This window comes from Oreochromis aureus, linkage group 3 (genome assembly GCF_013358895.1).
Source record: "Oreochromis aureus strain Israel breed Guangdong linkage group 3, ZZ_aureus, whole genome shotgun sequence".
NCBI classification, from domain to species: Eukaryota; Metazoa; Chordata; class Actinopteri; order Cichliformes; family Cichlidae; genus Oreochromis; species Oreochromis aureus.
This window is the reverse complement of record NC_052944.1, coordinates 103,958,556-103,979,612: the sequence shown is the minus strand read 5'-3', so window position 1 is coordinate 103,979,612 and position 21,057 is coordinate 103,958,556. Positions and strand designations below refer to the sequence as shown.

Below are 21,057 nucleotides of genomic sequence, written 5' to 3'. Positions count from 1 at the left end.
GTAGATCGAACGGTAAATTGAGAGCTTTGCTTTTACACTCAGCTCTCTCTTCACCACAATGGACTGGTACAGTGTCCACATCACTACAGCCACAGTACCCACTTTTTTCCGGCTGAGGACCATGGCTTCAGATTTGGAGGTGCTGATTCTCATTCCTACCGATTCACACTCTGCTTAACCCCATACTCCTGAAGCATCTCCCACAGAACACTCCAATTTGCCAGAATCTCTTCACAAAGGGCAACTCCAAACTGAGACAGAGTTCAGCCCCTCCCCAGGAGACTGGCTTCAGAGCCCAAAATGTGGGTTGAGGTGAGCTCGACTATATCTAGCTATCTATGTCTGCTCCGATTACCACTGGGACCACTGTTACCTTCATGCTCTACATCTTCTCAAGCTCTTCTCTGAGCCCTTGGTACTTCTCAAGCTTTTGGTGTTCCTTCTTCTTGATTCGGTATTGCTACATCTATCACTATGGCCGTCTTCTTCTGCTTGTCTACCACCACTATGTCGGGTTGGTTAGCCATTAGCAGATTTTTTTTCTAAAAGTCTCATAGCATCTTAGCATGGTTACTCACAACCAACCTATTTTGACCTCGGGACTTCCAGGCCATACTCAGCACAGATGTTCCTGTATACTATGGCAGCCACTTGGTTATGGCTTTCCACGTATGCCTTGCCTGCTAGCATCTTGCAGCTGCTGTTATGTGCTGGATTGTCTCAGGGGTATCTTTACACAGCCTGCACCTGGGGTCTTGCCTGGTGTGATAGACCCCAGCCTCTATGGATCTTGTTCTTAGAGCTTGTACCTGTGCTGCCATGATTAGTGCCTCTGTGCTGTCTTTCAGTCCAGCTTTGTCCAGCCACTGGAAGGATTTCTGGATATGAGCCACCTCCGCTATCTGTCGGTGATACATACCATGCATGGCCCTGTCCTTTCATAATGGCTCCTCCTTTTTCTCCTCATTCTTGGGTTTCTGCTGCCTGTGGTATTCACTGAGCACGCGATCGGTTGGGGCCATCTTCCTGATGTACTCATGGATGTTCGTTGTCTAATCCTGGACCGTGGTGCTGACACTCAGTAGTCCCCGGTCTCCTTCCTTCTGTTTAGCATACAGCCTCAGGGTGCTGGGCTTGGGGTGAAACCCTCCATGCATGGAGGGAGCTTGATGTCGGTTGCTTCCATCTCCTCCTCTGGCCAGCTTATTATTTCAGCAGGGTACCTGATCACCGACAGGGCGTACACTGTAAAATCTAATTAGTTCCCAGAACTCAAAAAAATTATGGAAACTCGTTGCCTCAAAAAAATTGAGTAAAGCTTAGCTAAAAATGACTAAGTTAGGACAACTTATTTACTTTGAGTACTCTGTACAAGCTCATTTGTTCCCAGAACTCAAAAAAATTGGATCAAGTTTACGTAAGATGACCAAGTTAGGGCAACTCACTCATTTTGAGTACACTGTACAGCCGTGTTAGTTCCCAGAACTCAAAAAAATTATGGAAACTCGTTGCCTCAAAAAAACTAAGTAAAGCTTACTTAAGATGACTGTTAGGACAACTTATACATTGCAAGTCTGCAGTATTAACAATAACTTGATATTTCTGACTGTACAATACTAATTGTTTACCTACTGACACACATGTTAAGTTCAACTAAATGAAAAAACAATTTGTGGTACCATGAATATGATTAAAAATAATTAACAACAATTTTTGTAATGATGTTAAAATGAGCCCAACTTTTATTTTCAAACACAACAAAGTATAACAGCCAACATACTGGACACTGTTCTGCTGAACAACAAACAATTATATTGCCATCACTGTTATAATCTTACAATGAAACAAAGTCTCAGATGTAATTATTCTGAAAATAAGTTTAGGCCTACCACAAGTTTGTTTTGTACTTACATTACTTATATAATCAAAATAAAATATTTGTTGTTCTGTCACAAGTGCAGTCTCTGATTTAAACAACACATTTGTTTTCCATTCCAACACATGAGCTGGAATGTTGTATTATTTTAAGGATGGCTTGTTTCCAGTCCAGGCATTACTGCCTGAATGATTGTCATGGATCGAGGTGATCCAAATGTAAGTGCAGAAGAAAGTCTTTAACTTCCCTTAAGTACAGTGGCAGTGGATGTGGGTTGGAGATGCAATGAGCTTGAACCTGCAGGCGACCATCTTCACTGACCACACCATCTGTGACAGAGGACTCATCTCTCCTGGTGGCCTGCAAGCAAACAATCATATTTTTTGGAACATGAACTTAATTGCTTTCTTAAAACATTTTTTTCTGCATTTGGTATAAAACAGACTCCAATTTAGACAATCTCAGGCTCCCTCCCCACGGAGAGGTGACATTCAATGTCCCAAATTGTCAGTCTGCATAGCCCTGACCACCACCCAACACACAATAATGTCATGAAAGCATCATTTTAAAAGGGCTATGCAAACATGGCCAATAACTTTCATTCTAATGATGTGCAAAATGATTTTGGGCACAAAACAGATTTTGCTGTTAGAAAACTTGCAGACTTCACTATATACAGTGTAGACCCTCTAAACTAAGTTTGGGGATGTGATCTTTCAAGAAATGCAGACCAAACTGTTGTTGTTTGTTTACTTACACAGCATGTCTTGTAGAATTAACTGTGGTCACCAGCAACAGCATAGTGCAGTCATATCTCAAGTCTAATAACAGAAGACAGGAAAAGATCAGTAAAGAAACAACTTCCCCAAACCAAAGCACAAACAAAACAATAAGTAAAACAGGCTGATCTAAAGTATGATTAAAGTTCAGCCTGATTAATATAAATGTCACTGACAGTTGCTAATATATTGGAAAACCAAAATACTTACTGATGTCTTTCTGTCCAACAACAGGAGTGCTGGTCCCGAGCCTCAAAGACAGTAAGAAGCAAGCAGAGGGAGAAAAAACAGAACATTTTTCAGAAACTGATTTGATCCTTAATGGCTGTGCAATCATTGTAACATAGAGTTTGCTTATGTTGTTAAATAAAGGCTAGATTTGACATTAATAGATGCCACAGATTTTCTAAAGCTGCCACAAAGCATGAAAAAAAAAAATAGAAGTCTCCGAAAACGTCGGAGCATTTTTGCAAATATGTGATGTCTTGATAAATCGAGCAGATATTTGAAATTTACACAGCTACATTCTCGCCTGAAAATATCTTAAAAGTTTATTTTGTGACCCAGAAAAAGTAATAAGTTTTTCAGCGGCGCTCCTCCGCCATTGCCGCGCTTACAAGTGCGCACAGGCTCCGACAACCGTGGCGACAAATGCGATCCTCCTTTTCCCCAGACTACCCTTTCTGGGTCACAAAATAACCTTTTAAGATATTTTCAGGCGACAATGTAGCTGTGTAATGCTCAAATATCTACTTAATTTATCAAAATATCACATATTTGCAAAAGTGCTTCCACGTTTTCGGAGAGCTCTGTTATCCACCCACCACATCCCACACCCACCCCACCCCTAACGGCTGCACCTCCCGAAGAATTTTGTCTGGGCTCTTATCTCACTTATTTATTTCAAACAATCAACAGAAAATTTCACCACATAGTTTTATGTAAGGTTTTTAAGGCTGTGGTGTTAATTTTTAAGTAACATGAGCCCAGCGGCAGCAGCAACGCTAGGCTAACACTAACTAGCTAGCAAGATTTTAAACCTGGTGCTAAACTAAGAGAAGCCACAAAATCAGTTTGAATAAGAGTAAACATTTACTCACCAAGTCAGTGTATCAGGTAAAGATCCACAGCAATGACAACAATAATATCTTGAGCTGACACTTCTCCAGGTTTGCTCAACATATTCCATAAAAAATGCACCGTGAACATGCGGACTGATCCGAGAGGGAGGAGGACGGTAGTCACGTGGCATTTTCAAAACACATCTTTCATTCTTCCGCACTGAGAAGCAAAACTTCCAGCTTACTTAGTTATTCTAAGTTAAGACAACTCAAATAAATGGAGTTTATCAGCATTTTTGCATAAAAAGTACTGGTAACTTATTTAAATTGAGTTCTAATAACAAATTGATAAAAATTGAGTTCAGCCTGTTTAATATTTTTAATTAAACACAATATTACATTTTACAGTGTAGGTGTTGATAGATGTTGATTTTTCTTCCCATTCTGCTGACTTCTCAGGACATGCCTTACTCACTGTAGGTAATTTGTAGTTGCAGCTTTCCTAGCGGCCTCTTTGTGGTTCTCATTTGCCTGTGGGATCCCCAGGTACTTGTAGTCCTCAGTGTCTGCAATGTTGCCTTCTGGTAGTTCAATCCCCTCAGTTCTGACTACCTTCCCTCTCTTTGTTACCATCCGACTACACGTCTCCAGTCCGAACGACATTCCGATGTCATTGCTGTATATCCTGGTGGTGTGGATCAGTGAATCGATGTCTCGTTCACTCTTGGCATACAGCTTGATGTCATCCACGTACAGGAGGTGGCTGACAACTGCTCCATTAAATAGTCGGTATCCATAGTCAGTCTTGTCAATGATCTCACTGAGGGGGTCTGGCCTATGCAGAACAGAACAGTAGATTGCAAATTTCATGGTGACTCGTGTAATATGCTTGAAGTTGGCCTCTAGGGTTGTTCGCTACATACCCATTGAGTCCCTGATGAAGGCTCCAACTGTCCTTTTGATCTTATACAATTCTAGGCATTCAAGGGTCCCCATGTGGGGCACAGGTAAGTCTGGTCTTACAATCTCGGGCGACTGCTCTGTCTGCCAGCACCTTGTGTTTTGCACCTCTGCTATTCTTGCCAGTTCCTTTCTGTGGCCCACTCATTTTTGAGCCATGTGCCTGTTCATCTTAGCTGTTATGATGCCTGAAAGGAGCTTTGATGTGGTACTAAGGTAAGGTAGGTTTTTTGGCCAGTGCTGTCCAACTCTTCATACTGGAGACCCCTTCTTGGATGTCTGCCACTGTGATGGTGACTGGAGACCCTGTTAAGGGAGGTTGCTGCCACTAGCCACTGAGCATGTTTATGGGTTAATTAAGTTATGGGTTAAATTCTTCTCCCATATGCTCTTCCAGTATTGTTCTGTCTCTAGCTTGGGTGGTGCTGTACTTATATTGTTCCCCTCCCACTAAACGTGTATCTTGGATGGTTCAGTGGAAAGGAGCTGGTTTATTTTCCTGCCATTTATTTCTCTGGTGTACTTCAAGCAGCTGGCCAAGTCTTTGTTTGCCAGTTTCTAAAGCCTGAGGTATGGACAGCTTAAGCACCTTCTTCATCGCACCCTTTCCGCAGCTCCAATGCTTTGCTATCCTCCCTCCATGTTACCTTGATCTTGGCCTCTAGTTTCCTTCTCCATGAAGGGTACTGCTCCTTGTTGCTTTTAATCTTGTAGCCAAGCATCTCACAGATCACTGATACCGTGGTGTAGATCAACTGATTTGTGTCTCGTTGATGGTCGCAATAGGAATTGTCCATAGTGCTGGATTTACATCATCTAGTAGACCTTTAGAGTATACTTCACATAATCTTGGTAACCAGCTACAGTGGGTCCAGGTTTCAAGCTTCACCATGGTCCTGTCTTTTGGGTGTGTTCCTCTCGCACTGAACACTCCACTTTCTATCATGCTTGGGGCTTAATACCCAATTTCGGGTGGGGGTGGTGATGATGTTATGTCCGCCCTTTTAGGTGGACTTAAGTTATTCATCCACGTGATGTCACTGAAACCCTGCTAGAAAGGGAGGATAAAAAGAGTTTTCCCATGAGGTGTTTGGAATGAAAACCTTTTCTGAATTCTGTCCTTGAACAACAGTGTTCCTTTTGAATCTTTCTACAAAAAAATTCATGAAATCACTATACTGCTTCTTTTTTTGAATCTCGATGTTGAAAACAGTATTTGTTACTCTTGTTAAAATGGCTCTTAAAATCCTATGTTGATCTGCGTTGAGTTTGGCAACCAGTCAGAGGCTATTACAGACATATGATTATCAGAAGCTGACCATAGTGTGTAGCTGATTTCAAGGTTCCGTGAAAAGTTTTCACATGAAATTTTAAGAAAATCTTTGACAATATTGTGTATGATCTCTGATCTATAATATAAATTACATGTGGGGAAAAAAAGACATTTCCAAAGTCACAGGATGTGTTTATGTGCCTGATGTAGAAATGACATCAAGAGAAGTGAGACTTGCTTTTATTTTTCTCCTCTGTAGGAAGCTTAAAGAGAGGCAACACAGATTTGGACTACATCATGAGACATATAGTATCATCAAGTCACCCACAAGTTTCTTCTACTGAGTAATGTCTTCTTCATCACTCTTCCTCTACCTCCGTATTTGTTCTCACATTCCTCCAACTCTTCTGTTCACTTTCACTCAATCTATTTTCCTCTCATCTCCACTTATCTGTTGTTAAAGTTCTATGACCAAGGGCTTGAGAACAATTTGAAGAAATACAACTCTCAGCCAGGAAGAAAACCTGGCTCCGGATTGGGAGCTATTAACATTGACTGGCACATGACTAGAGGGGCCTGAAAACTGAAGGCTCTCCCTCCCATTCTACTTTTAAATACTCTAGGAACAACAAGTAGGCCTGCAGTGTGAGAGCGAAGTGCTCTAATAGGGTGATATGGTACTACAAGGTCATTAAGATAAGATGGGGCCTGATTATTTAAGACCTTGTATGTGAGGAGCAGGATTTTGAATTCAATTCTGGATTTAACAGGGAGCCAATGAAGGGAAGCCAAAACAGGAGAAATCTGCTCTCTCTTTCTAGTCCCTGTCAGGACTCTTGCTGCAGCATTTTGGATTAACTGAAGGCTTTTCAGGGAGTTTTTAGGACATCCTGATAATAATGAATTACAGTAGTCCAGGCTGGAAGTAATAAATGCATGAACTAGTTTTTCAGCGTCACTCTGAGACAGGAAATTAGAGGTCATGAATGTCTTTATATATTTAAGACAAGCTAGATAACACATTGGCATGTGTTATCCAGATAACACATGTGTTATCTGGATACATAAAGTTGGGTGTCATCTTCTTAGCAGTGAAAATGTCTCTATGCCTTTTAATAATCCCCTCTCTGCATATTAATCTGCTCCTCCCTGAGCCTGGTTGTGATGGAGGTCTTTACCTGTTGAAAAGTGAGTTTTTCCTTCAAATTGTCATCAAAGTGCTTGCTCACAGGGGGTCATATGATTATTAGGGTTTTCTCTGTTTTTGTTGTATTATGCAAGAATCTTTACCTTATAATATAAAGCACTTTGAGGCAGCTGTTGTTGTGATTTGGTGCTATATAAATAAAATTGAATTTAAAGGATGTTTGTCTATGACTGACTGTCCTGTCTTCTCTGGAACAATAATGATGTTCCAGATGTCTTATATTATATATAAGAGACAAATATTGTTCTCTTAATATGATGGCATTATTACATTTGGCTCATTGCTTACATATATGTGTAAAAAGAAAATGTACGAGCTGTGATAACCGTTTCTAATAGAATGAAGATCAGACTGATATATGAAATATTCCTTTATTGGGTGAGAAAATCAGACCATGTCATAACTGCTGTAAGTCATACAGAATAGATATCAGAGCCTTAAACAGGCTGACTTCTGCTAAATGGGTCAAACTGGGCAGAAAGTATACAAACACATAACATCCTTATAGAATATGATGTAACACTATAGATCAACTTAGCTCAGAATATATAAAGCATATAAACAATTACAGCAATATGATGCAACAAACACAGCAGTACTACTAATCCAAAATACTCAAAGCTTCATAGAACTGAAACAAACATTTATTTTTACTCCATTCTGCTGCTGATACATACTTTAGGTTTCTGAATATTAAACTTGTTGCTGCCTTTCATAGTGTGTAACTTGAAGGCCTGAGTACTTTCTCCCACACTGAAAACACTGGAATGATAACATTATTTGAACATTACCTAATAAGACTGATTCAGGACAGACAATTAGTTATGTTAAACTTTCCTAGCAGTCCTTCACAAACAGGGAACAGTCTGTCTATTCTCTCCATCTGTCAGCTGCTGCTGGCTCTTCCTCCTCCTCTTCCTCACACACTGCAGAGTTTGTCCTGGTGGATCATCAGGGGTGCAAAGCCTCACAGATAATGTGCAGCAGTGGGTCCCTCAGTCTGTCCTCACTCTGGACACTTGCAGTTGTCACACATGGAAATCAAATGTGTGATAAGCTGCAGGATTCAAACACAAGTGTAACTTATAAATACATGTTCATACTTTTATTCCACAATCAGAGAGAAAGAAACAGAGAGAGAGTGCAGGACAGACAGACAGGTGACAGTCTCAGGTGTACACACTGCTACAAAACAGCACAAGAGAAGGAGGATTTAGTGTTTGTGTTATTACGAGTGCTAAACAAGAAGAGTTCCAGATGGTCCAGTGGACACATGTGTGACTCCTGTGATTAAAGCATCTTTCTTTCAGCTTAACGAGTGAACCGTCAGCTCGTTCAAACACACGTTAAAGTCCGTTTGGCTTGACACCACCGAACAGAGGCAGCAATATAACGTAGCTAACATTAACAGTGCAGTGAATCCTGCTTGTGCCGTCATATTCAGGACTGCAAACCGAGCAGCATCACTGACTTTCAGCCTGTTGTGTTTGTGGATATATGACTGACTTTAATTATCCATAAAATCATCACATTCTCTGTAAGCTTAAGGTCGACTATTGAACGGCGTATATTTTAAAGTAAAGGCTTTAAAACCAAGTAAATGCTGAAAGTACAAACGTCACTAATGTCACATAACTCTGCCAACATGTGGCCAACAGTAATGTTTTAATGTTCTTCGTTATTAAACATTCGCACATAAATAAGTGACATCATATTCAGTAAGGCAAGGCAAGGCAAGTTTATTTATATAGCACAATTCAACAACAAGGTGATTCAAAGTGCTTTACAGAGACATTAAAAACAAAAACAAATAAAAAGCATGATTTAAATTTGATTAAGACAAGCAAACAAACAAACAAACAAACAAACAAAACAGTATATAAAATCAAATATCAAAACAGTAGATAAAATCAGAACAGTAGATAAAATCAGTAGTTAAAAAGTAGGTTTTGAAATTTAAACTTAAGTGTGGATTTGGTGCTTTATTCAAATGCAGCTGAGAATAGGTGAGTCTTCAACCTGGATTTAAATAAACTGAGTGTTTCAGCTGATCTGAGGCTTTCTGGGAGTTTGTTCCAGATATAAGGAGCATAAAAGCTGAATGCAGCTTCTCTGTGTCTGGTTCTGACTCTGGGGACTGATAACAGACCGGATCCAGATGACCTGAGGGATCTGGAAGGTTCATACTGGGTCAGAAGGTCACTGATGTATTTCGGTCCTAAACCATTCAGAGCTTTATAGACCAGCATCAGAACTTTAAAGTCTATCCTCTGACGGACAGGCAGCCAGTGTAAAGACCTCAGAGCTGGACTGATGTGGTCCACTTTTTTGGTCTTAGTGAGGACTCGAGCAGCAGAGTTCTGAATGAGCTGTAGTTGTCTGACTGATTTTTTAGGTAGACCTGTAAAGATGCTGTTACAGTAATCAAGCCTACTAAAGATGAATGCATGGACTAGTTTTTCCAGGTCCTGTTGAGACATCAGATCTTTTATCCTTGAAATATTCTTGAGGTGATAGTAAGCTGATTTTGTTATTGTCTTAATGTGTTTTTCTAAGTTTAGGTCTGCATCCATCACTACACCCAAATTTCTCGCCTGGTTTGTGGTTTTAGGTGTATAGATTGAAGTTCTCTGGTGATCTGTAATCGTTTTTCTTTTGCACCAAAGACTATTACTTCAGTTTTATTTTTGTTTAGCTGGAGAAAATTGTGGCACAACCAGTCATTAATTTCCTCAATGCATTTACCAAGAGCCTGTACAGGGCCTCGGTCTCCTGGTGACATTGTGATATATATTTGTGTGTCATCTGCATAGCTATGATAGTTTATTTTGTTGTTCTTTATAATCTGTGCCAGTGGGAGCATGTAAATGTTAAACAGAAGGGGTCCCAAGATGGAACCTTGGGGAACTCCACATGTGATACTTGTCTGCTCAGATGTGAAGTTACCTATTGATACAAAGTATTTCCTGTTTTCTAAGTATGTTTTGAACCAGTTTAGTACAGTTCCTGAAAGACCTGCCCAGTTCTCCAGTCATTTGAGTAATATGTTGTGGTCAACTGTATCAAATGCTGCACTGAGATCCGGTAAAACTAAGACTGACATTGTTTCACTGTCTGTGTTCAGACATATGTCATTAAACACTTTGGTCAGAGCGGTTTCAGTGCTGTGGTTCTGTCTAAAACCTGACTGGAAGGCATCATAGCAGTTATTCTGTTTTAGGAAGTAATTGAGCTGTTGAGAAACTGCTTTTTCAATAATCTTACTTAAAAATGGGAGATTTGAGATCGGCCTGTAGTTATTCATTTGTGTCTTGTCAAGATTGTCCTTTTTCAGTATAGGTTTAATTACAGCAGTTTTTAGTGATTCTGGAAACACACCTGACATTAAAGAAAAGTTGACGATCTGTAACAGGTCTGACTCCAAAGTCTTTGAGACCTTTTTGAAAAAACTTGTTGGCAGGACATCTAAACAGCAAGAGGAGGAGTTCAGTTGACCTAAGATGTCCTCCAGGTCTTTGCTGTTAATAGGGTGAAACTGTTTGATGGTGTTTAAACGGTTTTTTGGTGGACACAGTACATTTCCTGGATCAGCTGTTGATGTATTAATTGCTTGTCTAATCTTTTGGATTTTTTCTGTGAAGAATTTGGCTAAGTCATTGCAGGCCATGGTCGAATGAAGTTCAGCTGCCACTGACACAGGAGGGTTTGTTAGCCTGTCAACTGTAGAAAATAAGACCCGAGCGTTATGACTGTTTTTGGTGATGATGTCAGAGAAGTAGGACTTCCTTGCACTCCTCAGTTGTAAGTTATAATTGTGAAGTTTCTCTTTATAGATGTCATAATGAACCTGGAGGTTTGTTTTTCTCCATCTGCACTCAGCTTTCCTACACTCTCTTTTTTCATTTTTCACCAGTGTGGAGTTTCTCCATGGAGACTTCTTCCTTCCAGAGATAACCTTCACCTTAATGGGAGCAATAGTGTCCATTACATTTAACATTTTAGCATTGAAGCTGGTGACGAGCTCATTGACTGAACCTCTGGACAGGTCAGGTGTTAATGGGAAGACCTGGTTAAAGATCTCACGACTGTGTTCAGTTATACACCGTTTTGTCATCACTGCTGTTGATATATTTGTGTGGGCTGAGATTTTACTTTCAAAGAAAACACAGTAATGATCAGACAGGCCCACATCAGACACAGTAACGTTTGAAATGCTCAGGCCCTTGGAGATCAGTAGGTCAAGAGTGTGTCCTCTATTATGTGTGGCCTCTGTTACATGCTGAGTCAGCCCAAAGTTGCCCAGAGTGTTACTCAGGTCTTTAGTCCCTTTGTCCTGAGGGTTGTCCACATGGATGTTAAAATCCCCAACAATAATTACACAGTCGAAATCAACACAGATCACAGACAGCAGTTCACTGAGAGCATTAAAAAAGTCTGTGCAGTATTTGGGAGGCCTGTAAACATTAAGAAACATAACTTTGGATGGGGCCTTCAGCTGTAAAGCCACATATTCAAAAGACTGAAAACTTCCAGGAGATAGCTGCTTACATTGAAATGTTTCATTAAATAAGACAGCAACCCCTCCTCCTCTCCTGCTCACCCTGGCCTCACTGATAAAACTGTAGTTAGGAGGGGTCGTCTCGATGAGAACAGCTCCACTGTTACTTTGGTCCAACCAAGTTTCAGTTAAAAACATAAAATCAAGGCTGTGCTTGGTGATTAAATCATTAATTAAAAATGTTTTCCCAGCTAAAGATCTAACGTTTAATAAAGCCAACTTAAGTGTTTTAGAGGTATTATTTGCCCCCTCGTGTTTGGGAGCAGTCTGTGGCACACAAGGTATGTTTACTATATTTAAAGATCTTTTAGAGTGCGGCTCTCTGTGTTTTGACCAGGCCACATGTCTCCTTCTGTCACCTAAAAGTACTGAAATTTTAAAACCTTCTAGTAAACAGGGTCCCAGCTTCTCCTGGGAAAAGTCACCACTGCCATAATCCTCGCAGCCCGGACCCTCCACACATCACACATCAGACTGCGGAGACAGAGCATGAAGGTGGTAAGGAGGAACTAAGGGGAGCGAGGCTGGGCAATGTAACTTCGATTGCTCTGTTGAGGGCGGGGCCCGATGGCGAACCTTTGGCTGCTCTGGTGGGGGGTTTATGGGGGACAAAAAGGGATTGGGCCGGGGGGTAGATCTGAGCCCAGCATTGACCTGCTCCATCATCTCCTCAGTGAATTTCAGGTGTGGGGAGGAGGGAGAAAGGGAGGGGGAGGAGGGTGATGGCCTGTCAGGGGTTTGGGGGACTGGGGAAGGTCGTGGTCCCTGGTCCTGGTCGTTGGTGTTGTTGAGAGAGTTGGAGGCGAGTAGGGACCCCTCTTCTTGCCTCAGATGTCTCTCCTTTCTGAGGCTCTTCCCGGGTGGGGGCAGATGGAGCTCCTCCTCAAGGTTTCTGCTGGGCTTTGTCTGTTCTCGGAGTACTGTTTGTTCCTCTTTATGAGATAACTCCTCGTTTATTTCAGCCTTGGCACCAAGCACAGATGGATGACGTATGGAATAAAACAAGTTGGAGGTGAACAGTTTCACCCCAGACTTGTTAAAATTAAATCCATTTGCTTTAAACAGATGCCTGCGTTCCCAAAAAATATTAAAGTTGTTGATAAAATGCACTGAGTGGTCAGTACATGCTGATATAAGCCATTTATTCAGTGCAAACAATCTGCTGAATCTCTCGTCTCCTCCTCTGACAGGCGGTACAGGTCCACTGATGAATACAGCTGCATTCAGAGAGTTTACAGTGTTTAATAATCCAGTAAAGTCCCGTTTCAGAACCTCCGACTGTTGTTTGGACACATCGTTTGACCCTGTATGCAGAACAATGTTTGTCACGGTTGGATATTCATCTGCAATTTGAAGAATTCTCTCCTTTAGGTTGTTAACCATATCCTTAGGAAAGCAGAGGACTTTGGTGTTCTTACCGCACATCCTTTGTACATCCTTTACGGCAGAGTCACCTACAATCAGAGTTTCAGGCCTAGCCTTTAACTTTCCCTGTGGCCTTTTACTTTTCAACAGATTTTCAGACCTTACTTCGCTACTTTTTGATGGATGGTTGTCAGATATAGATGCAGGGTCCTTTGATAGTGGAGCAAATCTGTTCTGCAGTTTCACATTCAGTTGTTTTGGAGGTTTGTTGTTAACCTTCCTATTCACGGTTGTCCAGTCCTGTTTCCTCCCGTATACAGGGGTAGAAGTGCTTCTCTGTCTCGTAGGAAGTGAAGGCCAGTCGGTTTCAGAGATTTCAGCTCGCTGAAATCTCTGAACTTACTTTTGACAGTTTACTCTTCGGCTGCCCCGCTTCAGCCGTCCGCCATTTTTTTTTTTTTGGCAAAATTATCCACACCCACTGCCGCCCTATGTATTGTGGGATATATGGGACCACGAAGTCTACACCGGACCACACTTCAAATTTGTGGAAATCGACAGCGCATTTGGAGAAAGCATGCGGAGTACACTTCGGATTGGGACAGCCATCTTCGCGTCGCTGTGACGTAATAGGTCTCAAAATGCGTACTCCGAAGCGTGCGGTGGATGGATTGGGACACAGCTTTTGTAAGCTTGTTGTAGTATACGTGTGTGTGTGTTTCAGCTTATTGTAGTTTTTCACTTTAGTTCAGAATACATGGTGTATTGACCCTTCCCACTCTGTATGTTCCATCTCTGTTTGTGCTTTATGTAGAATGCAGGAAGAGTGGTTAAAGTGGGCTCAGACAAGATTTGCACAGTAAAAGTAAAAAATTTACAGCACTGATAATTAATCTATGTATTTTTAACTTGGGGGAGAGAGCTTGATCAGTGTTTCTGTCACCGTGAATGGGGATGCGCCGTGAGGAGGAAATAAATGAGGATCCAAGCGCAGGCGCACTCGCTGAGATGTGAAGGTGGTTTATTAAAAAAAAGAAAACACAAGGTGGAAGTGGCAAAACAGAACTGAAGCTAACCTATACTGGGACAAACTAAACTACAGAACGTCAAACCTGGACATAAAGGAAAGTGGGTGAGCAGCGGCACATGTAGGTGGACAGCAGGGTGAACACAAGGAAGATACACAGTAGATTCACAGACAAACCAGCAACTTGTACACAAGTAGACACGACTTAAATACACACAGAAGAACACAGGGAGATTACACACAGGTGGGGAACACCGCTGGAAGTAAATGACAAGATGAGACAGGGGAAGCAAAAGTGAATACACTCACATGAGACACCGACCTTCATAATAAAACAGGAAACAAGAAACAATTCACAAGAATGCTGACTTGATGCTGACCTAAACCTGCACTAAACATGAGACACAAAACCTAAGAACTAAAACCCTTAACCAGAATAAACTGAAACATAGAAAATGATATTAAAAAGAAGATAACAAAAGAAACAAAACCTAAATCATAATACAGAAGAATACCAAAATATAAGAAACTGAAAATGCTGGGTCAAAATGACCCAGAACCATGACAATTTCAGTTCAATCATCTGACATTTTGTTGATGCACTGATTGGTTCTTTATCACTGTCTAGGTATTGGAATTGCATTCATTTGTTAGCATGTACACAACAGATGATTTGGCATTGTCCACGGTATCATGCTGGTGAACATGGGTAGAGCTATATGCTTGGCAACATGCTCCCATCCCCCTCTATCTTCCGGTTGGGGAACAGGATTTCTCTTCTCATGCTTCTAAAGTGTGTAGATGAGACTTTTCTTTTTTCTGAAAAGTAAGCAGTCATGTTGGGGTAGACCCAAAATCAAAAGTAGTCAAAATTGGCCAATGATACCCTGGACCCCAGAGGGTTACACTTTTTTTTAAAGTACCACAATAGTTACTTTTCCTTGTAATTAGTTACTTTTATAATATTGTAACACTATTACTTTTTTGAACAAGTAACTAGTAATGATAACTAATTACTAAAAATTAAGTAACTTGCCCAATACTGAGAAGCACAGAGGAAGCTGCTGATGGTCAGATTGAGCAGAGATCACCACAGGAAGCAGACAGACAATCAGCACTTTACACTGCATCAAAGTCAGCAGGGTCACCACCAGCTGATGTGGTAAAGATGTGGATCTCAGACTACACCAGTGTTCCTCCCACTCATCAGGATCCACCCTAAAGGCTGCAGCGTGACTGGAATAGGTTATTCTGATCATTCCTCCTCTGCTGTAAGACCAAAGATGGTCATGATGTAGCTGTGAAGACAGTAATGGAAATTTTACACATGACTGAAGTTACCTTCAAGTAAAGACCGCTGACCTTCAGCACCAGAACAAACACTGGTCTGACATCCTGTCAGCTGACACAGCTGGATTTATACCTGTGAAGTAGTCAGACTCGAACGACAAGGAAGGTGGTAGGTAGTGATGGGTCCTGCAACACTGACGCACCGACGCATGTATCAAGCTCACCTAGCGAAGCCTGTATCGGTGCGTGCGTCGCTTTAAGAAAAAGTCACGTGATCGATACAGCTGCTGTATCGCTCATTGCCAAAAACTGTGTTTAAAAAGTACCGCATCCGCATCTACCAACGGAATGAGTCGCCACAAAAAAAACACGAAATTACTGTCGCAAAGATTAAAAAAAACCAAAAAAAACACATCTCTCCATAACAAAATGGAGCCCAAAAGAAAAAGAAATGTTTCTGCTGTGTGGGATCATTTTGATCTTTTAACTGCAAATAGTTTACACTGAAACAAAGACAGACAAACTATCAGAATAGGAAAAACAGCAATGTGACCTGCAGTGTAAATTATTTATTTCATTTTATGCAGGATAAATGTCGCGTCTGTTCTGCGGAGCTTTCTTACACAAACAAAAGCACCTCCTCAGTGTTTAGGCATTACAGAGCCAAACAAGAAAATCAGGAGACAAACACACCAAGAATGAACACAAGTAGGCCTATATAGACACTGAACAGCTTTATCATCATTTTTTTTTATTAATATGTGTTTTATTACTTTGAAATTAAGCATCTAGGAAGACTGTTCTGGACCAGGCAGTCCTGAATTTTATTATAAAGGACTGCCAACCCCTTAGTGTTGTGGAGAGTGTCGGAGAGAAACATTCCAAGATCAGAGGATCCTTTAACGTACTGGGGGAATAGGAAGACATCTTATCAGAACTTTTTCCACCTGGCTTTACAGTTTTTGTGTACCCCAGCTTCATCTGTGCCCTGTGAGTTTTCCAAAGCTGGGGAAATGGTGTAAGAAAAATGCAATAGACTGAATGCAAAAACACTGGATAAACTTATTTTTCTGAATAGAATTTTATAATAAACTCTGAGTCAAATGGGTAATATTACATTCACAATACTTTCATTTTAATTTTCACTTAGTGTCATTCACAATATATTTTATAGATGTCTACAATATTTGAAATGTAAAAGATATAAAATGATTCCATGGAAAGTACAATACCTTACAGTGTACAAGTATGACTAGGTCACTGAATCAGTGTCTGTTTTGAGTCTCAAGTAAGTTGCCTGCAATGATATTTAAGGTCCAGCAGGTGTCAGTATGGAGCAAAACAGCAACACTGTGTCGACACAGTATCGATACAGTTTGGGGAATGTGCTGAAACGCTTCACGAGGCCTCATCTACCCATCACTAGTGGTAGGGAAGCAGACTACACGGACATTTCAGGTTTCCAGAGGTGAGCAATTTATTTACAGTGAACTTAATTTAATATGCAACTTAACAAACCTCAACAGCACATGGCTCTGGTAACACAGTTCACCTCTCCTCTCTTATCTGAATCTGGCAGAGACTAGCTTTAAATAGGGCCATCAATTTACCTTCAATTAGCCCAGCCAGTACCACTCACTTGAACTGAGGGATCTAAAACTCTACACAGATGATTAAAAAAAAGACACAAAACATCTTCACACTTCTAATTGGCACATTTACACAACTAAATGGCTGTGTTAATGAAAAGAAAAAGATTCAACAAATCCCTTTAAACCTTGACACAAACAAAAGGAAGCATTTCTATGGACAAAGAAACCCCTCCACTTGGTTCCACCTGCTGATGTCATGTGTGACATCATCAGGACTTTAAAATGAGGAAATGCTAGGCGGGCATTTCCCCACACCTGACCCTCATGAAGACTGAAAAGAGAACAAAGTAAGTATGAACACATGACTTAATCTGTAACATAATAAAATAAAGAAACATGTAACTGAGTATTTGCCTTAATTTGCAGAATGTTTGATTTGCCGGCACCAGAACGCTTACACAAACAAACCCGGGATAGTGAGTGCAGCAATGTTACTTGACAAATAGCAAATCATAGCAAATAAATAGAAACAGAATAATGTGTATAATGTGCAAAAAAAAAAGAAAAAAAGGTCAACACATACGGGACAAATGGAGAGCATTGCAACTGCTCATCCACTTTGTCACCCCCCCCCCCCTTAAGGCAGTCACTCCTCCATGGAGTGGACAGAAAATCAGCCATCAAATTCTTATGTCCTGGTCTATACTGGATACTGAAGCAAAATGGCTGTAGGGACAGATACCATCTAGTGATTCTGGCATTACAGTCTTTCATTCTGTTCATCCACTGCAATGCACGATGGTCAGTTTCCAAAACAAACTCATCACCCATTAGATAGTACTTTAATGTATCCAGAGCCCATTTTATTGCCAGTGCCTCTTTCTCAATAGTGGAATATTTCATTTCCCTAGGAAAGAGCTTACCGCTTATATACACAACTGGTCATTTATTCTCACCCTCACCCTGCAGCAACACTGCTCCGAGTCCTTCTCCGGAAGCATCCATCTGCAAAGTGAATGGCTGGGTAAAATCCGGGCACTGCAAAACAGGTTCACTACACAAGCAGTTTTTAAGATCAACAAAAGCAGCATCACACTCGGCAGTCCATTTAACCTTTGTGGGGCTGAATTTACGAGTAAGGTCACTAAGGACCGCTGCTCAGGCAGAAAAGTTGGGAATGAAGTGGCGATATCACCCGGCCAGACCCAAAAATGATTTCACTTTCCGTTTGGTCGTAGGAGAAGGGTAGGCACTCAGAGCTTCAATCTTTGACACCTGAGGGCGGATGACCCCACCCCCGAAGACATAACCCAGGTACTCCACCTCAAATTTAGCAATGTGGCAATGGCATCAGCTTTGCAGGAACCCATGAGGTGGTGTCCCTAATAGGTTTTTGATTGGGACAGTGGAGCCGTAACTCATGTTGGATGAGATTGGTGCAACCTGGCTTGGTGCTAAAAAGATCAGCAGGCATAATTGCTTTTAACTCTTTCTGTTGTTTGGAAGTAAGGTGACTCAAATCAGGAACTGGCTGTTGACCTGATGTAGAAGGAAAGAAAAGCTCCCGTGGTTCCTCCTCTTCGACCACGGCATGAGCGCAACACTCTAGCGAAGATGCTGGCCGATCAAACCATTCTTTCAACAAATTTACATGAAATATTTGATGCTTCTTGTGACACTCAGGCATGTACAGTTCATAGGTAACTGGACCCACTTTCCTACTTATCACATACAGTCCCTGCCACTTGGCAAGGAGACTGTTCTCAGATGATGGCAGAAGCAGCAAAACTTTTTGTCCCTCTTGAAAAATCCTCATACGAGCTGCCTTGTCATAACTCTGCTTCTGACGTTGTTGGACACCAGCCAGATGAGTATTGGCCAGCTCTTGGAGCTCCTCAAGCTTATCTCTCATTTGCAGTATGTATGAAAGAACATTGCATTGTTTTCTGGGATTTGGAGCCTCCCAAGCCTCTTTCAACACATCAAGGGGACCCCGGACAGCGTGGCCATACAAGAGCTGGAAAGAAGAAAACCCTGTGGAAGCTTGAGGTACCTCTCTATAGGCAAAGAGCACGAAAGGAAGCCACTGGTCACAATCTGCTCCTGTGTCTTTCACAAACCTCCTCAAAATAGCTTTAAGGGTTTTCTTGAAACGCTTAACAAGGCCATCTGTTTGTGGGTGGTAGGGAGTTGTCTTGATACCTTTGATCCCCAGCAATCTATAGACTTCTCTCATGAAGTTGGATGTAAAGTTGGACCCTTGGTCAGTAATGATTTCTTTTTGGATGCCTACCCTCGAGAACATTTGTATTAAGCAGTTGGCAATCTGACGAGCTTTAACCTTTTTTAAAGGGAAAGCCTCGGGATATCTTGTAGCATAGTCACACACTACCAAAATATACCTGTGCCCTGCACTGCTCCTCTCTAATGGGCCTATGATGTCCATCGCAACACGGGAGAATGGAGTGTCTATAAATGGCATAGGGATCAGGGGAGCCCTCTCACCTTTCCTTCCTGGTGCTGTTAACTGACACTCTGGACAAGACTTGCAAAACTGAACAGTGTCTGTAAACTGCTGTGGCCAGTAAAATCTAGTTGACATCCGAGAGAAGGTTTTGGCTTGACCCAGGTGTCCTGCCCAAGGGACTAGGGATTGTTAGGTGTTGGGTTTTAGTAATGTGGTGTTTTTGTTTGTATGTGTTTTTGGTGCCTCCCTTTTTGTATAGGTAGGTGGGGCAGTGAGTCACTGAACCTGGCGCACCTGTTACTCATCAGATGCTCTCTTCAGAAGTGTTTTTAGGAGCTACCTGACAGAAGATTAGTGTCGGAGTATTGGCGTTTTTGGAGTGTGGAAATTCTGCCCCTGCCTGTTGGAGCCCTCGGATTACTTTGGTGTCTGTAAGGAGTTTTTGTTTCCTCCCTAGGATTTTGGCCTCGACTGTTTTGCCTAGCCTGGAGGTTTTGGGCTCCAAACTGTGCCAAGTAAGCTCTCCAACTCTCTGTAAAGTTTTAAGCTTTTTTCGGTTAACAGGCGAGACCCTCCTAATTTTCCTCCCTCTCCTTTTTCTAGATCGAGTGCACTGCTTATGTGTATTTTCGTCACTAGCACGTCCTGGCTCCGCGTCCTCATTCATACACGTTGTACATATGTTGTCCTTGTAAATATCTCCTCCCCTCACTGTAAATAAACTGCCTTCACTGCAACTCTGCCTCCGTGCGTTCTGCTTCTTGGGTCCATCAGCTTTTGTCTTAACAGAATACTCCGACCAACACATTTATGGACCCAGCAGAACATACGGACGCCGCTACCGGCGATTTGCTTTCAAAACACGAGGAATCACTGTCCAGGTTGGCTAAACAGTTTCAGCAATCTGAACAGTGGGCGGGTCGGGTTAACGACACCTTGACCGCCATTCAGGCGACACTCGCTCTTAAAGCCGTTTTTCACCATCCCCTGCGCGCCGATGAAGCCGCACGGCAGCTGTCTGGGCTGCGGCAGGGCAGTCAGTCGGTGGCCGAATTCTCCATCAATTTCCGCGTTAAAGCCGCTGAGACAGGTTGGGCGGATAATGCGCTGCGCGGGGCATTTGTTAATTGCTTAACAGAACGCATGAAGGATGAGCTTGCTACTCGCGATGAACCTGAAGATTTTGAAGCTCTAGTGGACCTGGCTATTCGCATCGATAATTGGCTGCGCGAAAGAGAGAGAGAGAAAGACAGAGGGGGGCGAACCCGTGGTAATCAGGGAGGGAATGTGCCCGTGCGCACTGAGTTTCCGGCTTCCCATCCTTCTCACTGTCCGGCTCGTGCTGACTCGCCTCCCACTGACAATTTAGAGGAGCCCATGCAGTTGGGTCGCGCTAAACTCACCCCGGTTGAGCGTCGTAGGAGGTTTGAGGGACGGCTATGCCTGTATTGTGGCCGTTCGGGCCATTTTGTCGCCTCTTGTCCGGCTTTGTCAAAAGGCGGTGCCCATCAGTAACTCTGGGGGTACTGATGGGTGACGTTTCCTCTCCTTCCCCGGCCCCTCGCATGCTACTCTCTGCTGTCATTCACGTGCCCGCCGGGT

General features: G+C 42.1%; 2 protein-coding genes across 3 annotated transcripts in view; one reads left to right on the top strand and one right to left on the bottom strand.

Annotated features, from left to right (window-relative positions):
• Positions 1–21,057, bottom strand: part of LOC116324875 — an 87,077-nt gene that overhangs the window by 20,415 nt on the left and 45,605 nt on the right. The window lies entirely within an intron of this gene.
• The window catches only part of LOC116324874, a 33,013-nt gene continuing 28,684 nt past the window's right edge, over positions 16,729–21,057 (top strand). Inside the window, exon 1 of the mRNA XM_039609090.1 lies at positions 16,729–16,854. The gene's annotated coding sequence lies outside the window, so the exon portion shown is untranslated. The remainder of the gene's footprint in view (positions 16,855–21,057) is intronic.